This window comes from Canis lupus, chromosome 6 (genome assembly GCF_003254725.2).
Source record: "Canis lupus dingo isolate Sandy chromosome 6, ASM325472v2, whole genome shotgun sequence".
Lineage (NCBI taxonomy): Eukaryota > Metazoa > Chordata > Mammalia > Carnivora > Canidae > Canis > Canis lupus.
Window position 1 is genome coordinate 27,042,523 of NC_064248.1, and position 8,509 is coordinate 27,051,031.

General features: G+C 41.9%; 1 long non-coding RNA gene across 1 annotated transcript; it reads right to left on the minus strand.

Moving 5' to 3' along the window:
* Window positions 1–1,962: 1,962 nt before the first annotated feature.
* On the minus strand, window positions 1,963–3,368 carry LOC118354962 (uncharacterized). Its single transcript, XR_004816467.2, has 3 exons — window positions 3,142–3,368; window positions 2,844–3,010; window positions 1,963–2,089 (listed from the first exon to the last, which is right to left on the minus strand). It is a non-coding gene; the product is annotated as an uncharacterized LOC118354962 (long non-coding RNA).
* Between the last annotated feature and the right edge of the window lie 5,141 nt (window positions 3,369–8,509).

Consider the following 8,509-nt stretch of genomic DNA (forward strand, 5'->3'; position numbering starts at 1 on the left):
ATGCCGATTCATTACCAACTTTTGAGTGGAAATAATTGCTGGGCTCCCTCGTTTGCTTGGAATAATGTTCTTTGCATTTGGAGCGCCTTCTGCCTCGGTCACTGCAGTGTTTCCCAGTCAATGGGCCAGAGGCATCCTCCAGGGGATGATATTCACCTCTGGATCACCTTGGAGAGAAGCAATCATTCTTCTGGTCCTCCAGGGTCTCATTCAGTGCGCTGAGAATGCTCATTTGTGGAAGGAGACCCTGGGACCCGAAGAAGTAAATGAGACGGATAGGCCCATTAATTCTCTGAGTACACTCTGGGGGCACCTGGGGCATTATAGTGTAATTACTACTAAGAAAGTCTAAATTCCTATGCACTTTGCCAAAAAGCATTTTACAGACAGGGAAGTACTCAGTTTTGGCCCATCTGTGAATGCTTGCCTAACTCTGGCTGTAGGAAGCCTAGAGGGCCCATCATGGTGGCTCTTGGTTGATAAAAGGAACAAGCGATCCTTGAGACTTTCTCACTCATCGCTCAATCATTAACAATCATTTGCCACGTGCCTCTGCTGGCCATGAATTGAAGATTACTGAGTCCCTCATCTCTACCCTGGATCAGCGCAATTAATGCCCAAATGGTCTCCCAGCCTCTTTCATTACCTTTGCCACTTGTATTCACTCCATGATTGCACAGTGCTCTTTTGAAAACACAAATGTCATGACAACACGCCCGTGCCAAGAATCTAACGGTTTCCCATTGAGTACAGGATTTAGTACAAAATCCTTTGCATGACCCACAGGGCCTTTCATAGGTAATCTGTCCCTGGGCTACTTCTTCAGCTTCATTTCTGCCTACCTCTTGCACTTAATCATCTGCCTGCCACATGGAACTACATGCAGTTCCCTGAATATATTATATATTTCCCATCTCTGTGTCTCTGACTACACCTTTTTCTCCACCCCTTCTCTGTGACCACTGTATATTCTTTGAGATGCTAGATCACAGAATACCAATTTATATCCCTGGAGAGGTCAGTCAGGGTATATACCTTTATGATGGAGACTATGAATAATGTAATAGGGAGTGGTGGGGCTTGGAACAAACTGGAATGCATGCCCTCTCTAAAAATGAGCACCCAGCATTCAGTCACATCTCATTGTTGCCATAGGGGATGTAAACCTGGTATTTTCAGATCCACTATTTTTATTTTATTTTTTACTTTTTAAAAAAGACTTTATTTATTTATTTGAAAGAAAGATAGAGAGAGCAAGCACACGTAGTGGGAGCAGCAGAAGGAGAGGGAGAAGCAGGCTCCCCACCGAGGAGGGGGTCTGATGTGAGGCTCAACCCCAGGACCTTGGGATCTGGGCTGAAGGTAAATGCTTAACCAAAAGAGCCACCCAGGCACCCCTCAGATCCACTATTTTTAAAGAGAAGTTGGAAATCTGGATTTTTATTTGAAATCTTCCAATTTTTAAATGTGGTAAACATAATCATTTTATTTAATTTTTAAAATGGTGAGGCCAACCAAAGTGGGTCTGGGCTCTTAGGGCAGTTCACAGCTGCTAATTCTTGACTCCTACCTAAAAGGGATTCTTCTTGGTCTTGAAAAGGTTAATAATAACATGGCACTTCCTCAGTGAAGTCAATCCTCCTTTGTGTGTGCATTATAGCCTATAATGCACTATAGCCTATAGCTCAACTGAGAGTTTCAGGGACCAATATTTGTGTCTCTGTAAGTTAGCAGAGAACATGGCATATAGTGAATGCTCAGTAAGTGTGGGGTGAATAAACACACACACAAGCAGTTGAAGGGACAAGTGAATAAAGATGGATTTTTTTTTCCATCTGTAAGCTTATAAATCATACTTAGTTCAGCAAGAATGAATGATGTTGTCATAGCTTTCTTAATGGTCAGGAAGAGAAGAGTTTTATTGGTCCAGCCTTCAACCCTGATCATAAGAGGAGTTGGCACTCACCTGTGAAAAGCATTTTGTGAGAAGACAAATATTTACCACCCCACTGGATCTGAAATTCCCACCAGTAGTACCTTCACATCACTAAAGATAATTGGAAGCATCCTTGGAGGAACCAGCTCTTTCCTGGAAGGAAATGTAAGGAGTATTGTTTCTTCTGCAAAGCTAATCTAAGAATATCCTGGGTTCTTTTCCCATTTATGATATCAACCTGCTGTGTGCTCTTAGACAACTCACTTCCCTTCCTCGGAAGTGTCCATCATCCTTGACATTTGATGTGACATGAAATTAGGCGTAACTGCTATCTTTGACAAGGTCAGAAACTCAAGTGGACATGGCCTGGGTATGGAATTTGGCAAAGTGGAACCTCCTGCTCATCTGAAGAGGACAGTCACTGGGCCACACCAGCAGACTATTGCCAGGGGATGGTATGAGCCCAGAGTTCACTGATCATCTGATTTCTTAAAGAGAAGACAGAAATCCATGATTTTACATATAGCATACCAATTGTTTAGATGTTGGCAACTACATCAACGAACCCAAAAGAAATCCAGGAAATCAAAGAACCCAAACACTGTTGGCAAAACATTTATGTTGACTATCCTGGATCCAACTCTGAAACAGCCCCTTCAAGGAGGGGAGTGAAAACTGATTGGCTAATGTTGCATTGCATGTCCACCTCTCTTATAAGATGACTTCTTAAGTCAACATCAGAAAAAAAAATTAGACAAAAGCTACTCTAAGGCACAAACTGAAAAGATAAGCATCACCTCGTCTCTCCACTGTTTCTTTTTTTTCCCCTAGTGCCAAGCATTGTTTAGCTTGAAATTGTTTGATTTGAAAAAACCCATATACCTATTATAAGCAGGTCTCTCCTTACCCATAAAAGATTTCTGCAGCCTGTTCTCAAGAAGGAGACAGCTCTTAATGATCCATGTATTCCCACCTCCAGGTCTTGCCATCCACAGAACACTTCTGCACAAGGAGACCCTGGTTCATTTCTCAGTAATTCTGACTTCTCAGGGACTGGCTTTTGTTTATGTTCTCCTGTCCAAAGCATACATATTTCATTCCAACAGCTTTTCCACATCAGCAAAATCTGCCTGACCGGCACCAGATTCCTCTGGTGCTCCTGCTCCTTCCTGATTAACTCTATTTAGATAATTTATTTTGGTTACCTGTTTGCCATTTGGGAGATCGATACAAATTTAAATGAGAAGCAAAGAGTATTTGCAGGCACTTCAAGTGTTGATCAAACACAGAGCTGGCTGCTGAGGTTCTGCCTTGAAGATGAGTTCTCTAGAGACCTAGGGATCCTCAGGATCTCATCTTCCAAAAAAAGATGAGAGACGGGAAGGCAGAGAGAGAGGGAAGGATGGAAGTGCAGAGAAACTGGAGAGAGAAGAAAAAGAAAAAAAGAAAAGAAAACAGTGGCCAAACCAGTTTCTCAGCTTTCTGGTTGGGTTGGCAAATATCAAGCGCCTTTAGCCTTTGTCTAAACTTCTGTACAGATAAACTGCATGCTGAAACCTGACCTATGTTTCTGCTTATATTCATTCCCAGGTAAAGCAGAAAGACACTGCCAGCTCATCTGTGCACAAGTTTTTAGCTCTCAATGCATATTTCAAATAGCAGGCAGGTGCTGACTGTAGAATTGCACTCTCCTTCAGGGTGCTGGTACTGTGTACTCCAGAATCTGATCTGATTTCACACATGCTTTCCCCAGTAGTGACCAGGCTCCAACCTTCCTGAATCAGACCAAATCCTGTGTATTTGGGGGGAGAGGGGACGGAGTACCTTTTTGTCCAGACTCAGTGACCTCCTTCCTATTAGTTCCCTAGACACTGCCTACTTTCTTAAGAGAAGCAGATGGTTGGAGAAGGCATTTTTCCAAAGAGGCCCTGGGCCAGGTTGTGGCCATGTGGCCACATGTATGGCCAATCGGAGGAGTGAGGGAATTAGGAGCCATGGTTGGACTCTGCCTTTCTGAGTTTCTACCCAGCCCTGTGACTCTGTACTCCGTCCTGACTGTGGCATCTCCACTCATGGGGAAGGCTGTGTTTAATTTAATCAACGGAACTGTATATTTGGTTCTCCGTCTGGAGGAAAATACAGATTCACACATCAAATCAGATATAGAAATCAATTCTGAATAGATTGAATATGTAAATGTATAAAAGAAATAAGAAGGAAAGAGACTATATGTATAAACTCAGAATGTGAGAGGACCTTCTTAAGTGAGACAGGAAGTCCAGAAGCTGCACAATAAATGATTGACAAGCTGATTGTAAAAAAAAAAAAAAAGAAAGAAAGAAAGAAAGAAAGAAAGAAAGAAAGAAAGAAAGAAAGAAAGGAAGAAAGAAAGAGAAAGAAAAAAATATTAAACCTGTTCAACCAAAGACCACATAAAAACAGAAAACAAGGATAACCAGGATGGAACATTTGCAATACCCATGATTCATAAAGGGGTTAGTATTCCAAATAGCTGGAGGTCTCCTGTGAACTGATAAGAAGGAAGGTAACCAAGTTTAAAATTGGGAAAAACACACAAATAGGAACAGGTAATTTGGGGCAGAAGGCCATTGACTATAAGAACATGGCTCAATCTCACTGATGATAAGGAAAGTGTCAATGAAGGGCAACCATGTGGCACCCTTCATCTTCTATCTGTGGCAAAAGATTAAAAAGACAGATAAACTCCGGCACTGGAAAGGATGTGGGAAACTGATAATTGCACATACAGGTGGTTGGAATGGTATATACTGTTTTTACGATGTCATCCTAGTAATATTTATTAAAATAAAAAAATATCCTTGGCATTAGGCCCAGCAATTCCCTATTTTGGGTGTGTATGCATATCCCAGAAATAAAAGCTTTGCAGAGGCTTATTTGTACAAGGACAAACATGTACATTAGAGCATCATGTGTAGTATCCTCCTACAAGGAAAAGAAAAGAGAAATGCAGAAAGGTGTCAGGCAAATGAGAGAGAGGAAGAGGGAGAAAGAGGGAGGGGGAGAGGCAGGGAATGAAGAATATTCTGGATGCTTATAGAAGGGAAAAGGGTTAATGAAATATGGTAAACCATACAAGATAATATGATGCAGTCATTTAGAGGAATGAGTCAGATCTCTGACAGAAAGTGCAGGTAACATTTATTTAGCTTAGTTCTTGATACTGAAGGTGGGGGTTTGGAGCTGGGCCACTTGGACTTGATTTGACATTTATGAGCTTGCAAGTTAAAGAACTTCGCTCTGCCTGTTTCCTCATCTGTTGGCTGAGAAAACTCATGGGAACATTAGAGTTAATCACGTAAACTGCTTAGAACCATGCCTGGTAAATAATAAGCTTTAACAACTGTTAGCTATTATTATTCATAATGTAGGATTCCACTTTGGGTGAAGCAATTAAAAAATTAAAAAAAAAAAAAAACTACCCAGAGATCTACTTGTACCTACTGTTTGAGGAAATAAACCACAGCGGAGGTGGGCATGTAACAGAGGAAGAAGAGGTGGGATTTGAAGGGGGAGACTGATCGTTTCTTTTCTTTTCTTTTTTTTTTTTAAGATTTTATTCATTTATTTGGAAAGAAAGAGAGAGTGTGAGCAGAGGGAGGGGCAGAGAGAGACAATCTCAAGCAGAGTCCATGCTGAGTGTGGAGCCCGACACAGGGCTTGATCTCACCACCCTGAGGTCATGACCTGAGCTGAAATCAAGAGTCGGATACTGGGCAGCCCGGTTGGCTCAGTGGTTTAGTGTCACCTTCAGTCCAGGGCCTGATCTTGGAGACTCGGGATCAAGTTCCACATCAGGGTCCCTGCATGGAGTCTGCTTGTGTCTCTCCCTCTCTCTCTCTCTCTCTCTCTCTGTGTGTGTGTGTGTGTCTCTCATGAATAAATAAACAAAATCTTAACAAAAAAAAGAGTCGAATGCTTTACAGACTGAGCCACCCAGGAGCCCCAAGATTGAGCATTCCTCATTATATTCTTATCATTTACATGTTACAACTAATACAACTAATATTTAACATTTAGGTAACCTTAGGGCTATAGCAGTTGTTAAAATACTGAAGTATTTGTGCACCAGTTGGTAAAGGATGTCTCCTACTATCCTGACCATTCTGTGCCCTTTCCTAGGGTCTTCCCCTCCCTCCAGCCTTTCCCATCATCCAGCAGGTACAGGGTTAATGCTTTGGTTGCCCAGGGGGTCTTCAGATTCCTACTCTAGCCTAAAGCTTAGCTCACTTGTCTATCACAGTTGTGTATTCCAAATATCATCCTTGCAGACAGCAATATATTACCTGTGTAATTTTATTTTAAAAATCAATAAACTATAACATGGAATAGAGTGCAAGCCTATATTTCTGCATCTTGGTGGTATTCACCAAAGCCAAGACTGACTTGTGTGATTTGCAAACTGCCGCCTTCTTCTCCACCCGTCTCTCACCCACAGTGATATTCAAATTACTCTCTACCTGAAGCTAGCATGGTAAATAATTGAACCTCTGAAAGAATATTAAAGACTTAAAAAAAATCACCTTAAATAGTACCTACACAGACTTTTACCGCAACCTACAGGGTGTCTTCCTTAAATTCACTGCTCAAAATCTCTTGAGCCCCAGAAGTCTTTTAGAATAATACCAGGAAATGAATACCTACCTGGTAATGCATTATAATTTCTAGGTCTGGCTGTGGATGGAAGCCAAGCCCAGGTTTGTACAAGTTGGAAAAGAATAAAATGTCCCTGGCTGCAAATAAATAGCAGTGCCAATAACAGATTATAATGTACTATATCCCCAGAAGCCTAGGAGGAGAGAATTGAGCAAAAAGATTAGATAATTAGCCTAAAATGACAAAGTAAGCCCCTCTAAGCTGGCTCTGTTATAGGGGAGACAGTGGGACCCAGTAAGGAAGCTTCTGTTTAAAAGCAAGAGCAATACAGATGACAGGCATTGTTTCAGCACTGAAAATATGTCCCAGGACTTCAGAGGATATTTTGATGGGACCCATTTCACAGATATGGAAGCCAAGGTGCAGGAAAGTTAACTCTCCACCCACTAGTCTCAGATTTTGGTGAACCAGATGTGAAAGCAGGTGCCTCTGTCACTGAAGTCCACACTAGTCCACCAAGCGAGGCATTTCTGTCTACAGGAGACAAAGAGCCACAGAAATGATGAGAGAGGTAGGTCTCTGAGATGTTTTAAAATCAGGATCAGTGGCCAGAGATCAGATGAAAAACCAGCCCATTTCCATCCAGGTGAAAGGATTTCTAGCTCATGTCAAGTTTCACTTCTGTCATGGTAATTCACTTGTTATCTGGCAAGATGCAGTCCTTTCAGCAGGAGCATGCACACCCCTGCCTTGCTCAGGCCACATTTCCCCCACTCTTTACCACTGCCTCTGGATGAATTTAGGGGTGAAGATGCTGTGTCGATGGTAGGAGTCCCCACAGTGTTCCTCCGACATTAGACTGACTGAAGTAAAAGGAGGGAAGATCTAGGGGGCACCTTCACTCATAGGAAGAGATGCTTGGTGATTATATTTACACAGGGCAGTAATTCTTTACCTGCTGAAATGGAATGTGATGGTTAGGCAAAATGTTATTGACATGCTCCAATTTTCTGGGAGAGGTGTTTCTTGGGGACAGATTTCCTCAAATTCTCAAAGGGGTCTGTAGCCCAAAAGAGGTTAATAACCCATTGTCATGGGGTCTCTGAATCAAATGTTAGGACATTCATGTCCATTCATTCCTTTCAATCCATGCATAGTTACTGAGATCCTATTATGGGCAAGACATGCTCAGATACAAGGACTACAATGGGGAGCCCAACTGATGCTTCCTCTTTCATGGAGTTTGTATTTGAGTTAGGAGACAGCCGTTACATGACTCTTTTGGTGGCTCCTTAATAAGATAGTGGTAAGAGCTTCAAAAAGCAAGAGGACAGTGCAGTGAGGATATATTTCTTGGTCTAGTCTGATTAGGGATAGATTCCCCGAGGCAGTAAAATTTAAGCTGAGCTCCAAAGCATGAACAGTTGGGAGGTAGGATAGAATCAAGTAAAGAGTATTTTAAATTCTAGCTACTCAAAATGTGGTCTTCAGACCAGCAAGCATCAACATCACCTGGGAGCTTGCAGGAAATGCAAAGTCTCAAGCCTCACCTGGGATGTTGCAAACAAGAATCTGAACTTTTTAACAAGATCCCCAGTTGATTTATATTTGCATTGAAGGCTGAGAAGTGCTGCTCTGAAGATACGGAACAGTATCTGAGGAACTTGAAGGGGATCAGGTGTTCCTGAGACTTTGAGAGAGAGAGAGGTGGTGGTGATGGCAGAAGAAATGATGCTGGAGAGAGGGGCAGACCACATCAGATTCTTGTAGCCATATTCAGCAATAAAAAATATTTAAGGGCAAATAAATGATTATGCTTCTGGCAAGATCTTCTAAAACCCTAATTTGGCAGCTTGATGGGGTTTCATATACAATGAGTGTTGAGAATAGCAAATGTTTATAGTCACCCATCTCCCCTGCACATCATTTCTGTGTCCT